Source organism: Aulonocara stuartgranti, assembly GCF_965226115.1.
Source record: "Aulonocara stuartgranti genome assembly, chromosome: 17".
Classification (NCBI taxonomy): Eukaryota; Metazoa; Chordata; class Actinopteri; order Cichliformes; family Cichlidae; genus Aulonocara; species Aulonocara stuartgranti.
In genome coordinates, this window is record NC_138953.1 from 38,266,181 (window position 1) to 38,281,565 (window position 15,385).

The 15,385-nt window shown below is 41.2% G+C and overlaps 1 protein-coding gene across 1 annotated transcript in view; it reads left to right on the forward strand.

The window, feature by feature from the left end:
- The first annotated feature begins 6,116 nt into the window (after positions 1–6,116).
- The window catches only part of syn3 (synapsin III), a 128,420-nt gene continuing 119,151 nt past the window's right edge, over positions 6,117–15,385 (forward strand). The window contains exon 1 of the mRNA XM_082511866.1: positions 6,117–6,258. The gene's annotated coding sequence lies outside the window, so the exon portion shown is untranslated. The remainder of the gene's footprint in view (positions 6,259–15,385) is intronic.

A 15,385-nucleotide genomic window follows, 5' to 3' on the forward strand; every position in this document is an offset into this window, starting at 1 on the left:
TGGTCTTTCCTGCAATGCACTGGCTTATGAATTAAATATGACTCCTTTCTGCTTTGTTTGCACGCGGCCCTCCCGGCGTGTGAGATGTTTATGTTTCTGCTGAGTCACAGTGGTTTAGCTCCAGCTGATGGAAGAATGCTATGGCAAAAACCGCAGGGGGGGGGGCTATGAAAGCGAGTCAGATCTTTATTTCTGGCTGATGGCAGAAGTTTTTGTGGAGTATCTGAAATAGCTGCTTAAACTTAAATTGAAGGTGCAGGCAGCAGATCCATGCATGAGCAGCCTCAGTAGATGAATAAGGCACCTGTGGATCAGCTGACTGGTAATGGTGTCGATATACAGATATATTTAAAGTTACATAGTATATTTCTATGTTGTTAAAGATGCTTTATGTAGCAAGACTTCAGACATCTTTGTGGTGCAACAGTGTAATGTAAGTAAGTAATGTAAGGGGTTCAAAAGTCGTCTAGGGAATTTATGTTTGAGATTTTAGAAAGCATCTTTTTATAGATTTTTTTAAAAGAACTCTTTGATTTATTAACAAATATCTAAAAAATAATGACAATTCCCCCTCAGCTCAGCTCTACTTGGTGGTCAGTGCTAATTAGGAAATGATTATCATGCTCTCATGCAAAATTAATATAGCTAGCCATCGGTAGTGAATGCAAGGTAATACTGGCATTAAGGTCAAAGCACTTAGATCCCTCAAAGCTTTTCTGGCTTCATTTAGGTGCGATAATTAATAGACCCCTGATGATGTACCTGATGATGTCATTCTGCCCTTTAGGGTGAAGCACAAGAAGCAACTGAGCAGTGGGAAATGTGGTCTTCCTACAATTCTGCATAATTCTCACATGGTGGCAATACTCAGGTCTGCAGTTATTTTTTCACTTTCTGTGATGTTGTCATTTCCTAAAGAAAACCAATAAGGATGCTGTAGAGAAGATGTGTTGCATTACTATTTTGGTGCTCAGCGGATTTAAACAACACATCTACAACTGTTTCCTCTACAAATGGTGCTTAAGAGAAAGGCACACATTAGAGAACAACTTGAAACGTGCTTGGAAGTCGTGCTGAGGACTTGGTCTGAGAATAGAGTCCATATGTGAGTGGCCTGAGGGTTGATGGTCTGGAGGTGTGGGACCTGATTGACCCGAGACGCTACCAGTGGGCAGCGAGTCAAACGGGTGGTGGGTGGGGGTCACCTGTGATGGCCCTTGTTCTCCTCAGACAGGAGGATCTGGCGATGGCCTCCAGGGGTCACAGAGGGCAGCCAGTTATTTTTTGGCCAGTGTTAATTACCCTCTGCGCAGCCTTCCTGTTCTCATTGTGGCCCCTGCGTACCAAACATCCAGGCAGTAGGAGAGTCTCTACTGTGGAGTGATACAAGGCCAGCAGCAGCTTCCTGGCCTCCTGCATCAATTATAGATTTCTTTTCTTAGAAAAAGAGTGAGAGCCACATTTTACATTGTAGCTCTAAAAAATAATCTGCTTTGCTTTTCATTTGGAGCGTAAAGGCCTTTACATACCTGAGGTGTAAAATGCAAATATTTCAAACGTTTAAAATATTTTTGGGACTCACCTATTCATAATGCAGCCGTTCATACTGACCGCGTAATTTCACTTGACAAATTTGGTGCAAAAAGTAGTCGTGATACAGCTTTACAGCTACACCTTCCTTGGATCAAACCATGAAATTTGTCTCTCTGCATGCCTTCTTGTGAGAAATGGATGAACCTAGAATTTCTGTTTCTTCCATTTCTCTGAACATGAGGACCAGCTCATGATCGCTGTCAACTTCCTGTTTTTTATCATAGTGCATTTGTTGAGGGTGAATTTTTCAACAAAAAAAAAAGGCAACATGTTTGGCGTGTATATAGGTTACACAGTAAGTTTGGATCCGTGAAATCCAGAAATTCATTGCAATTTTTCAAAATGCATTAAGTGTGTAAAATATTTCCTAAAGATGTCTTTGCAGATGGAATTCTTTTTGTAATAGAAGTCACTATAAGTCACCCCCTCCTGGCTATTAGAGAGAATGCAGGTTCAAGGCATTTCTTTAAAAAAAATGTTATAGCCATCTTTTATATACAGTCTATACAAAACCCCTGTAGACATCCTTGTTAATTAATTTATTGCAGTAAATGCATATCATTTGAAAGCCTTTTCGCAGTTTCCACGAAAAGAAATAAAACTTAAAGAAAGTGAGTCTGAGGATTGAAAACAATGAATGCAGTGCTTCTCAGGTGTACTTCTTCGCCCTTTCCTGTTTAAGCCATCTTTTATACCAATCAGCATTCAGTCTTTGCATAGTTCAGTAGTTGTTCCTCTACAGCAGGGGTGACCAACTCCAGGCCTCGAGCGCCGGTGTCCTGCAGGTTTTAGATCTCACCCTGGGTCAACACACCAGAATCAAATGATTAGTTCATCACCAGGCCTCTGGAGAACTTCAAGACATGTTGAGGAGGTCATTTAGCCACTTAAATCAGCTGTGTTGGATCAAGGACACATCTAAAACCTGCAGGACTCCGGCCCTCGAGGCCTGGACTTCCCCAGGTTGACTTTATATCTAAAACAACACCAGTGAACGACGTCACAGCAGCTACATCCATGATTTATATACAGTCTGTGGTTCCACTATATGCACATTTTACTCATTTGCACGTCTGCTGGAGGTCTCTTAACCCCAAAATGTGATTGTAACTGTATTAAACAACTCACTTGGTCATTTTCCAGAATCCACAGTTTCATTATACATCTAATCTGAACCCCCAAGCCCCCCCCCAACAAGAACAACCCAAAGCAGCAAAAACTGCACTAACAGTGCCGCTGCTGTGAGACAGAGACTTCAATCTTCTGATGCTGCGCCGTCATGTCAGTTTGTATTTGTGTTCAGCTGCTGTACAGATGTGTCCTGCTGTGAGCTGATGACAGCATTTGCACTGCACTTTGGGGATGCAGCCTCCTTCTCTTTTCTTGTCTGCAACAGCTGTTTCACTGATGGAAAACTGAGCCAGGGCAGCAATGGATTTATGGCCAAGAGCAGGCTGGATCATAAACTGTCACTGATACTACTAATGGATAAAAAAAAAAAGTCAAACAGGCTTAAAATCGAAACAAAGCAGCATAAAATATACATACAAAAGCTGATTCATGTGTACATCTGTAAACAACCATCAACAGCTCGTGCTGAGAGCTTTACTGCAGTGCAACATAAAAAAGTGGCGTTAATTAGATCCCATTGCAACGTTTGTGACTGCGTTTGCATCCGGAGGGCTGGGAGATGGACCACTGCTTTTAATTAGAGTGTAATTAGCTCCAAAACAATTCTGGGATTTGTACATTCATTCACACTCTTACCCCTGAATTCATTAAAAGTTTTCTTAATCCAGCTCTGTGCCCGTGATGCTGCTGGCGTGCTCATTGAAGAGAGCGCAGAGTCATTATGAGGCAAGCATGCTGCATAACAAACTGATGAAACCTACTCTTATTGCATCAGCTTTTTCTGTTTTGACCCCAGTGAAACAAACTGGGCATCGTGTCTGCAGACAGGCGGCTAATAAAAATCATCAGTGACGTTATTACTGTCTGTTACATCAGTGAAAGCCAGGCGGTCCGCTTTTAATCCCTCTTTTTTTTTTTTGCTGTCATAAAATATTTACTACTGCTGATATCAGCATCACCAATGTCTTCCCACTGGTTTCTTCATTTATATTTTGTTGTGATGATGGTAAGTGGTGGTATGTTGGGAGGCTACCTATCATCGAAGCATTAGTAGATGTTTTATTGGTCACTTGTGGGAAGAGTACATACCTGTAGACCAGAGGTGTCCAACTCCAGGCCTCGAGGGCCGGTGTCCTGCAGGTTTTAGAATAGAATAGAATAGCCTTTATTGTCATTGTACAGAGTACAACGAAATTGGAGTGCCACTCCCTTGGTGCAAGTTTCAATAATAAATATAAATGTAAAATATAAAAAGTACAAAAAAAACAATCGTAAGTACTCAAACAATAGTATGTACAATATATACAGGATAGCAGCATTAATATAATGACAGTATGAATAGCAGCATAATATAATGACAGTGACGGTATGGAATAGGTTCAGTTGTTTTTGTGCTTATTTACTACGGTGATAGCTCTGGGAAAGAAGCTATCCCTGAATCTGTTTGTCCTGGTTTTATGTGACCTGTACCGTCGGCCTGACGGTAATAGTTCAAACAGTTGGTTGCTGGGGTGAGAGTGGTCCTTGATGATATTGCCAGCTCTGCTGAGGTACCGAGAGTTTGCAGTGACCTCCAGGCTGGGCAGAGAGCAGCCAGTGATCTTCTGGGCTGTGTTGATGACCCTCTGCAGTACTTTCCTGTCTGCAGCTGAGCACCCTGCATACCATGTTGTTATGCCGTACGTTAGGATGCTCTCTATGGTGGCTCTGTAAAATGTCACCAGCAGCCTCTCCTCCAGGTTGTTCCTCCTGAGCACTCTCAGAAAGTGGAGACGCTGCTGGGCCTTTTTAACCACCGCTGTAGTATTTGCAGTCCAGGAGAGGTCATCAGATATCTGCACGCCCAGAAACCTCATGGAGTGTACCCTCTCCACACAGCTCCCGTGAATGTAAAGTGGGGCCGGGTCTGCTCTGCCCTTCCTGAAGTCCAAGATAAGTTCTTTAGTTTTCGTGGTGTTCAGTTGGAGGTTGTTAACTGAACACCACTCAGTCAGTCTGTTGACCTCATCTCTGTAGTCCGACTCATCCCCCCTTGAGATGAGTCCAACCACTGTGGTGTCATCCACAGTGGTTAGATCTCACCCTGGGTCAACACACCTGAATCACATGATTAGTTCATTGCCAGGCCTCTGGAGAGCTTCAGGACATGTTGAGGAGGTCATGTAGCCATTTAAATCAGCTGTGTTGGATCAAGGACACATCTTAAACATGCAGGACACCGACCCTCGAAGCCTGGAGTTGGACACCTGTGCTGTAGACTTTGGTTGTGGCATGTTGAGCGCCTTAATTCTTTGTGTGCAGATTCAGTGAGGTGCTGGAATCATTCCTCAGAGATTTTAGTCCATGTTTACATGACAGCCCACAGTTGCAGCAGATTTGTCAGCTCGGCATCTGTAATTTGAATCTACTGTTCCACCACATCTCAATGGTGCTCAATTGGATTTAGATCTGGTGACTGTGGAGGCAATCTCAGTGCAGTGAACTTACTGTCATAAGTGCCTCTCTTGGATTAATACCACCGCAGTAAGATCAGTACTTTGTTTCTGTCTTCCAAGTTCAGTTTGTAGCCCACTGAACATAGTCTGAACCTTTTAGTGCTGACTTTCATGTCTATTATATTTATAGCATAAGTCCTTTAAGTCCTTTAAAGACGGGCGCATTTAGATTGCAGGTCTCAGAAAAACCCAGTTTCAAAATTATTGTGGAAAGTAAAAAAGATGTAAAAGTGATTTAGTGTTCATTCAAATGTGTTCAGAATTTATGATTCATACACACTGCTCTCCCCTAGATAAGATGCCTTTTATAGGGTAAAATTATCAGTACTGGTATCACTATCAGAAATACTGAATTTACTTGGCATCTGATCGATATCAAAATCTGCAGTGTCATAGCGCTACGTTACATTTCGGGGGCAAATGTTGCACTTTGTGTCTGTGTGTGTGTGTCTCTGTGTGTGTGTTGCATTATTTCACACAAGTTTAGCAATGAAATATTAGACAATTTAAGATTTTTGCAGACTGTCACCGTAACCATGGTGATTCTCTTTGTCAGTGTCCCTTTGCACATTCTCTATATGCGCTGACATCCTTTGTTATAACAAGCTTCAAGAGATCAACAAATACAGCAAACTAAATACATGGATCAGCAGGTTCATATTTTATACATTAAATAAGCATTTCATGATTAATTTTTAAAAAATCAAAAAAAATATTTAAAGGGATATTTGAATTAAACACACGAGAAAATTTTTTTAAATATAATTTTCTTTAATTTATTTTTCCATTTCATTTTAAGAAATAATTATCCGACCAATGAGCTTACAGGACCGACTGCGGTAATGAATACGCTACACCCCTCACGTTCCCAGCATGCATTGTGGAGAGAGAGTGAGAGAAAGAGAGTGAGGGGGACTTGGCTGGGAGGCTGAGGAGGACCGCGGACCTGAGCGCAAAAGAAGAAGAGGCAGCAGCATCAGTAGAAGAAGACGAAGGGTCATCGCCCGACACTTGCTGATAACTGACAATTGCCGCTCAGGTAAATTGTGCGTGTTTGCGCTTTCTGGTTCTCAGCATCATGCCCACGTTTCTGTTCCCAGCCTTTGTCGGGGTGTTTGTGCTTCCTGCTGCGGGTTCATTCTGTTAGGAGAGAACAGCTGCTGCTTCACACAATGAAGCTTTTTTTTCCTGGGCATTAATCATGTTTTATTGATTATTATCGCTCCGATGGAAAAATGTGTTTTGGCTACACGAGCGCAGCGTTTTGCTGTGTCAGACTCATTTGAATTGGCAGCTCGTGTGATATGGATCTGTGCAGGGATTCCCTCAGCCGTGTCTCTGCAGCCTGCAGTCCAGTCACTCCGCTGTAAGGGAGGGGAGGTGGGGCTATCCATGTCATGACTGTGACCAGGGGGTGGCCAGTCTAGTGCTGTGTTAAGGCAGATGTCAGGCTACATTAACTCGTGTGTGTGTGTGTGTGTGTGTGGTTCCCATTCAGAGACATGAACCTGATGGAGAAGAGCCTGTTTTAGTCCTAATTGAGCTCCTACTTGTCACTAATCTGGTTTAAAGTAAAAAGCTAACTTTTAGATTTTACTTTTTTAAGGTATTTTAATTATTTCAGGTAATATCTTGATATATTAAAAATCATATATATGCTTTTAACCCAATTTAAACCTGCAGTAACTATTTCGGCAGCAGACACAAGCGCAGCACAGAAAATTGACATTTTTATTTTGACTTCTTAGCATACAAATCAGAGCTGACCATGTGTGTGTATGATGACAGTACAGAATGTCACTGGCTATATGAAAGCTTAATAAATTTAAATACATTTAAGAACATTAAAAAAAGATAAAGAGTTGCTGATTCGGAATCAAGTAAATATTGGCAATTGGTTGAAAAAGCTGATATTGGTCAGAAAAATACTTTAACATCATTTGTTTCTGGCCTTCTGGTCCAAGATTTACTCTATTTCTGTGTCTGTTAATTTAAACTAGGTGTAGTTTTTTAGCTGCTAAATGCTAGCCAGTTGCTAGCACAGGGGTGCTTGCGACCACCATCTTGATTACTAGCCTGTTGCTAAGGCTGTTTCTTTTTTTTTTTCTTTTTTCTTTTGAATACGCTTTATTGACAAAGCACAAAATACAGATATACAAATACAAAATAGCAAACACAACGTCAAGGGGTTCGTATAAAAAAAACAAAATAGACACAGTCTATTAAAGAATCACATGATATTGAACAGGGAACAAGTTTATGGTTTTGACAGCTTTTAGATTTTGAGAATGTTGTATGGTTTTAACATATTGTTTGGTTTCATTTAAAAAGCACTGAAAGGATGGTTTTGTGTTAGAAAATTTCAACTTATGTATATGAAATTTAGCCAATAATATCAATAAATTAATCAAATAAAATTCGTTTGCCCTGTGCATGGGGTACTTAAAGAAACCAAACAATATTTTCTCGTAACAAAGAGAGAACTCAGAAAAGATAAAGGAAACAACAAAAACACAAAATTCTTGCCAGAAAAGATTTGTGTATAAGCATGACCAAAATAAATGAGAAATATCTTCCTTCACTGTTGCTAAGGCTGTTGTCGCTACCTGATCCGTACCGGATGCGCAAATCTTACGTCACTCCCTCTCTTTGCCAACATCGCGGCATTCAATATATTTGAATGATGGTTAGCGCTCAGTTAGCTCCTAGCATTTCTCAACAGCTCTGCCTCCTTTTCGACTGCCCGGGACTTTAAACAATGGATAATCCGTATACAAACAAATTCCTGCTTTTCTCCTCAACAGAGAGCGTCCCCCGATTGAACAAAAACGCCGTAAAAGAATAACAATGTTGTGTCACGTGAAGATTCATCAGCTAGATTAAGTGTTTACTGACAATTGATAGTGATAGCGGACATCATCATCACTATTCTAACAATCCTCTCCACACAGACAAGCATAAACACACTCGATTATCACTAAATCAAATTTAACACACATTTGTAATGATGCTAATTCAGTTTACAATAGGGTTCATTCGCTCGGTCAGCAGGTAGCGGTATCCTCGTACACTGGGGAGTAAACTGCCATTAAATGAAACAGAAGAAGAAAACATCTGCACATGCGCAGTACGGATCGGGTAGACCCGATTTGTACGTGTCACTACCCGTGCGTACCGGAAACCCGATCGGTACCCCGCATGCGCGAAAGGTGTCTACTTCCGGTCAAAGCGTTTTACGATAGTTACGGGTCAGAGTATCTGTTAAGATGTTAAGAATAATAAGTACCTCTTAAAATGTTTCTGATAATGACTCCCAGGACTCCCCGATCCTTGCTGCGCATGTGCAAAGTCGGACCGTACAAATCGGGCCTACCCGATCCGTACTGCGTATGTGCAGGGGTTTTCTTCTTCTTCTGTTCGTTTAATGGCAGTTTACTCCCCAGTGTACGAGGATACCGCCACCTGCTGACCGAGCGAATGAACCCTGTTGTAAACTGAATTTGCGTCATTACAAATGTGTGTTAAATTTGATTTAGTGATAGTCGAGTGTGTTTATGCTTGTCTGTGTGGAGAGGATTGATTGGAATAGTGATGATGATGTCCGCTATCACTGTCAATTGTCAGTAAACACTTCATCTGGCTGCTGAATCTTCACGTGACATATTATAAAGTCTGTATTATTAAGTCTGTAATTAGGCGCCATTCTTCTTAATTTACGGCGCTGTTGTTCAATCGGGGAACGCTCTCTGTTGAGGAGAAAAGCAAAAATTTGTTGCGGATACGGATTATCCATTGTTTAAATGTCCCGGTAGTCGAAAAGGAGGCAGAGCTGTTGAGAAATGCTAGGAGCTAACTGGGCGCTAACCGTATCATTCAAATATATTGAATGTCGCAATGTTGGCAAAGAGAGGAAGTGACATAAGATTTGCGCATGCGGGGTACCGATCGGGTTTCCGGTATAGATCGGGTAGCGACAGTACGGTCCGACTTTGCACATGCGCAGCAAGGATCGGGGAGTCCTGATCCTTAACTATCTTTTTATTTTTCGTTTTTGTCTTTATTATATTGAAATGGTTCATTAATGCAAAAACTTTAAGAGGTACTTATTATTCTTAACATCTTAACAGATACTCTGACCCGTAACTATCGTAAAATGCTTCGACTGGAAGTAGACACCTTTCGCACATGCGGGGTACCGATTGGGTTTCCGGTATGGATCGGGTAGTGACAGCTGTATCCACACTGGAAGCGATTTGCTGGATGCTAAAGCTTTGACAGCTGGTCACTAGTGGACATTTCATGTTTTGTTTGTCTAGGTAGCTTTCAGATCCTTCTGTCCACCAATCAGAGTTTAGTAAAGATGTTTTGATTTAGATGAATGATGACTGTGCTGTTATTTTTTTTTTTGTTGCCAGGTTACAGATCAGATTATACCACACCCAGTGTTTTTTCTTATTTACCCAGAGAGCTTAATTGTTGTGGAGCAAGAAAAAAAAAGCACTTAAAGAGTAAATAAAAATTTTTTTCCTGGTCTTTAAATGTTGCAAACAAACATGCATATTTATTGTAATGCACTTCTGTGCTGCACAATGGATGCAGTGTTACAACGTAGTTATTAATATTTATTACCAATGACGCCACACTACAAAATAAACGCAATGAAATAGTAATGAGGTCATCAGGAGGCAGATGCAAGCCTTCTGTCCATCAGCAGTTATCTGCTTCCCTTCCAGCAGATGCTCCTCAGCATGAAAGGCCGACTGCAGCTGCTAATGATTCACGTTTTCTGGCTAAAAGATGAATCGCAAGATAAGAATGACCTTTTTGTCCTTAATCAGCCGGCGTTACTGGACGAATGTCAAAGTTAATGCAGAAAATAGAGCAGTTTGAGAAATGACTGGGAGAAACAAGCTGTAGTAATGTGGAGGCTTGTTCTGAATGAATCAATATGCCACTGATGCTGCGATTATGGAAATGATTCACTGACAACCTGTTGGTCATAGCTCAGATATGAAGGGAATGGGTGGTGTATTGGATAACGTCGTGCTGGAGCTCTATACCAAACGCTGGAAGGCAGAATTGTGTTTACACTTGTATTTTTTTCCCTTTAACTGAAAGATGTTGTTTGAGACTGACTGAGTGATTGATGGATTGATGAACCTCTAATCTCTGCAGCAATTCAGTACATTTAGTCGGCCTCCTGCCTTTTTGTGTGGACGTGCACTAATGCGGTGTCTGCAGTGACGGCTTGGCTCGGTCACTACCGCGGTGACTTGGCGGTGACTCCTCGCCTCACCGGCTCCTCGCTGCTGCTGCTGCTGCAGACACTTATAGTGAATTGAGACTGTTGTGTCACTTGAACCATCGAGTTTCGCAGTTTGACGATGACTTTCCTGCTCCTCCTAGGTGTGCTCTAAGTGCAAAATTAGTGAGATTTTCAGTTTAGGTCCAACGCTTCGTGGTTTTTGAAATGGATTTTGTATTCCTAATCGGAATTATGTCCCCATTATCCAAATTGCGTCTTGGCACAATGTCTTGCTTGGAAGTAAGTTGGTAGAAAGGAGAGGCAGTGCACTGAAAGCATTTCGCAGCATGTTAGCATTTTGGTGCATTGAAATCAACACCCTAGAGGCTAATAGTGTCTTCACAAGCTGCCATTTTGCAAGTTTTGCGATGGCTGATCAACTAAGCAGCAGGCGTCCACGCACCCTCCCACAGCAACTCAACATACCATCTTTGCTGTAAACGTCTCGGCCGCCGCAGAGGCGAGAACGTACAGGGAGAGAAAGATACTGCAGATTAACAGTATGTTTTATAATGTTGTGCAGTATTTTTGGACTTGTGATATGTTGGGAGGTTCTTATGGATCCAAGTCTGGAAATATATGTGGCAAAACCTTTTGCTTGGTGTGGCCCAAATGCAAAGGATTCAGTTTTCTGCAAAGTTAATCAAATTTAAAGGTTTTGGTTTTAACAGTCGGATTGAAATCGTTTTGAGCCAGTGCTGTATAAAGATGGATAATAATAATAATAATAATAATATATGTATGTATGCATAAATAACAGTTTAGCTGATAGCAAATGCCACTGCTCATATTTTCATATTTAGGATTTAGAACACTTTCTGCTCTGAGCACATTCTGTATTGAGTATGAACACTATATGTATTTATTACCATTAATTAATCTACTTTTTTATGTAGCAATTTCAGTAATGGACTCCTTATGAGGTCACGTAATACAGCCCAATAAAGTCATGCCATCATAATCTCACCAGTTTAATATTGTGCATTAAACATATCAGACTGAGACAGAAGTAATTTATTTATTGCAGAGCTTTATGTTGATGTTGTTATTGTATGATAATGACTTGGGAGAGATGTTTTGTTTTTTTCCAGCTCCATAGCCTCCTAGTGCACTCCTAGTAGCAACATGAAAAAGGTGGCGGAGTGCTAGGCACACAAAGATGAGTCATGCAAACATCCCTGTTTCCTGAAAGGTTGGCGTGTCAGTTAGATGGACTTCTGCCCTGCTTGTAGCTGTACGTAAGCGTGGGTTACTAAGTGACTGAGAAGACAGTGCAGATTATGTGATGATGCTGTTGTTTTGTTATAGTCTGAACTCTGTTATTTGCAAAGTACAGCGTGCATATGGAACATCGAACGGTTAGTAGCATTTACAGCTAAGCAAACGTATGAAACGTGAGCAGTGACGATCAGTGAAGATGAAAATGTATTTTTAGTTTCCCAAACGTTGCTGAAAGGCAGTAACAGTCTGACTGTGTTAGCTTGTGGAGCCATATAATAGGAAATACTGCTAGCTTTGCACTGGGTTAAAACAGCACTGCAATCTATAGGAAAGGCCAGAGTCGTCTCTGTTTTCTGAGGCGGCTGAGGTCCTTCAACATCGGACAATGCTCAGGATTTTCTATGAGTCTGTTGTGGCCAGTGCCATGTTCTATGTTGTTGCATGCTGGGGCAGCAGGTTGAGGGTCGCAGATGGCAGCAGCCTCAATAAACTGATCCGCAAGACCAGTAATGTTGTGGGGATGGAGCTGGACTCCTTTGGGGTGGTGTTGGAGAGACGGATGTTGTCCAAGATAAGGACAATGCTGGATAATACCTCCCACCCACTCCATGACATGCTGGCTAGTAGGGCTGCCACGATTAGTCGACTAGTCACGATTACGTCGACTATCAAAATCGTCGACGACTGATTTAATAGTCGGCGCGTCGTTTGAAGCTTTGTAAGATCACAAAAGACGCAGGAATAAGTAGCAGGATTTAAGAGTGTAATAACGGACTGAAACAGAAGATGGCAGCACTGCATGTACAAGGATGCCAGCTGCCGTTAAACCCCGAAGAAGAAGAAACTGTGTCCCAGAATCCATAGCGCAGCCCAGCGCAGTTTCCAACAATGGAGGCAGCTAGTTAGTTTTAATATTACTCTTATTATTCTTTCTGGGTCACAAAATAAACATTTAACATATTTTCAGGCAAGAATGTAGCTGTGTAAACCTCAAATATCTGCTCAGTTTATCAGGACACCACATATTTTCAAAAGCGCTCCGACGTTTTCGGAGACGTCTGTTACCCACTAGCTCGATAGCTAGCCGGGGGCTAGGCTCACTAGAGCCGTGAGAACACCGGACTCCCGGCAAATCGTTTTCAAACCCACCGCCGTCTTTCGCTACTCAGGTTAAACATGATATATAAGTCACTTAGATAACTTAAAATGTTATTGTTTGGCTTTTTTCAGTATTTTATTTGTTCCTGAGTAAATCGGTTTGGCTGAGATTAAAGTTATAGTTTTTACACAGCTGAGTAAACGTCAAGCAGACAGCTGATTATCAGAAGTGTGAGATGCTCCAGAATTTACTCCGGTGTCCTGTTATATTTTAGATAGCAAGGAGTTTATTAAACTTCACCGAAACAATCTGCAAATTTCATTAAAAGTTTAATAAACTATCATCTTGTCTTTATTTTTAATTAGCACAGACCTTAAACACTTAAAGCTGTAAGCTAATGATAGTTAAATAAGAGCAGATGCTGCTGGTGCAATAAGCTGTAGTTTTACGTCCAATGGATGATGATCTGATTAGTTGACTAATCGCAAAAATAATCGGTGACTAGTTGACTATCAAAATAATCGTTTGTGGCAGCCCTACTGGCTAGTCACAGGAGCATGTTCAGTGAGAGACTGAGATTACCAAAAAGCACCACTGAACGACACAGGAAATCATTCCTGCCTGTGGCCATCTCCCTGTACACCTCCTCCATCTAACACACTGTAAACACTGCAGTAGTTACAGCCTTTTTGCACACGCTCTACAGCAGCGGTCCCCAACGTTTTTTGTGCCACAGTCCGGTTTAATGTCAGACAGTATTTTCAATACAATATTTTCACAGACCAGCCCTTAAGGTGATAAATACAACAAAATAAAATGATATGACCAAGACAGAAATTGTGGTATTTTTCTAAATATAATAATAAACGCAAATTCACTGTGTAATTATGTAACTTTTATTAGCAGCATCTGAAATGCGGCATCAACATTGAGAGTAACTCCTCTCTGCCCCTTAATGCTCTCTGGTCGCTATGGTAATGCGCAAATATTTCTTCCAAAATAAGACACACAACTACAACACAGGAAAAGACCCAGGGAAACCGAATTAACCATAAAAACCTCGAAAACCATAAATTTCACACCTGAGCCTCAACTCTCGCAGCCCGGTACCAAACGACTCACGGACCGGTACCGGTCCATGGCCCGGGGGTTGGGGACCGCTGCTTTACAGTAAAATAGCAAATGACAAAGTTCACAGGTCAGAGTTAAGTGTCAATCATATATATTTCACCTCTGTAATATTCTTGATATTTATAATTGTGTGATTTGTATATATTAGTGCTATTTGTAAACTTTGTAACATTTTGTATTATTAATTAGTTTAGTCTGTTACTGTTGCTGTCTTGGAGCAACTGTAACCAACATAATTTCCCTAGGGATTATTAAAGTAGTCAGATTCTAATGATTGTGAGGCCATATTTAGCAGGAGGCAGCCATTGCGTCTGAATAAGCTAGCTAAGCTAGCAAGGCCCCAAAAGCCTTCAAAAGTGAGTCAAACCCCAGAAAGACAAAGAAAAACGTGTCATACTGGATGAAAACATGAGTTTCTTTTTTTACAAGCAATGAGATTCGCACCTTGTATCTAACTTTGGTACAATATAAATAAAAAGGAACTGAATAGACCCCAAAGGTGGACTGACTGACAGATGACTAGATCAGCTGCTACTAGCTTACAGCTAGCGCAGACACAGAAAAGTATCAAAAGATTACAATAAAAGATGTCTGTGACATGTCCATTATATATGAAAAATAAAATTACAGACAGGCTGTTTTGGTTTTTCCAAAGCAGAAATAACAAAGTCAAAAATCTAAATTGGGTTAAATGTTAATAGGAGAAGTTAGGTAATCTAATACAGTGTAAAGAAGTATTATAGTTAAATTAAAAAAAACCAAACAGATGTGGTAACGAAGCCTGGGACTTGACTTTGGAAAAACAAAAACATATGTATTTAATTTGCTTTTTTGCTTGAGATGGGTGAGAGCATTGGTCTGAAGCAACAAAACAGCAGTGATCTAATTAGATTTTGAGGCTTGAGACAGGATGGCTCTACAGAAGAGGTCAGGGTAATTTGAAAGGATCTGATAAACCTTAGTGGGCCCGGCATGTTTCATGGCTGTCTGCCTTGTAGATTAAGATGCTCGCTGTTGAGAAGTTTGACCGATTTGTTTCCAAAAACAGTAGAGGAAACAACAACACATGTGTACAGGCAGACAGAGAGATTGACTGACTGATGATGATCGATGAATATTAATATGATCTATGGTAACCATGACAACAGGGCCTGCCACCAAGGAATTTTTACTGTATGGCCCCAGGATAGTAACATCATGAGCATCAACGCGGCACCGATTCCCGCACGGTTATTAATAATCCCCCAGAATGCCTCGGGGCAGGTTCCAGCCAGCTCGTTCTCCCAGCGTTTTGTCTCTCTGCTCTCTTTAATTTCAGACTCGAGTCCAAGCAGCTATGCTTTGCTCTCTCTCGTTACAACCCCCAGCCACTCACCTCAGACTGTCATGAATAATTAAAACCATGTTCGA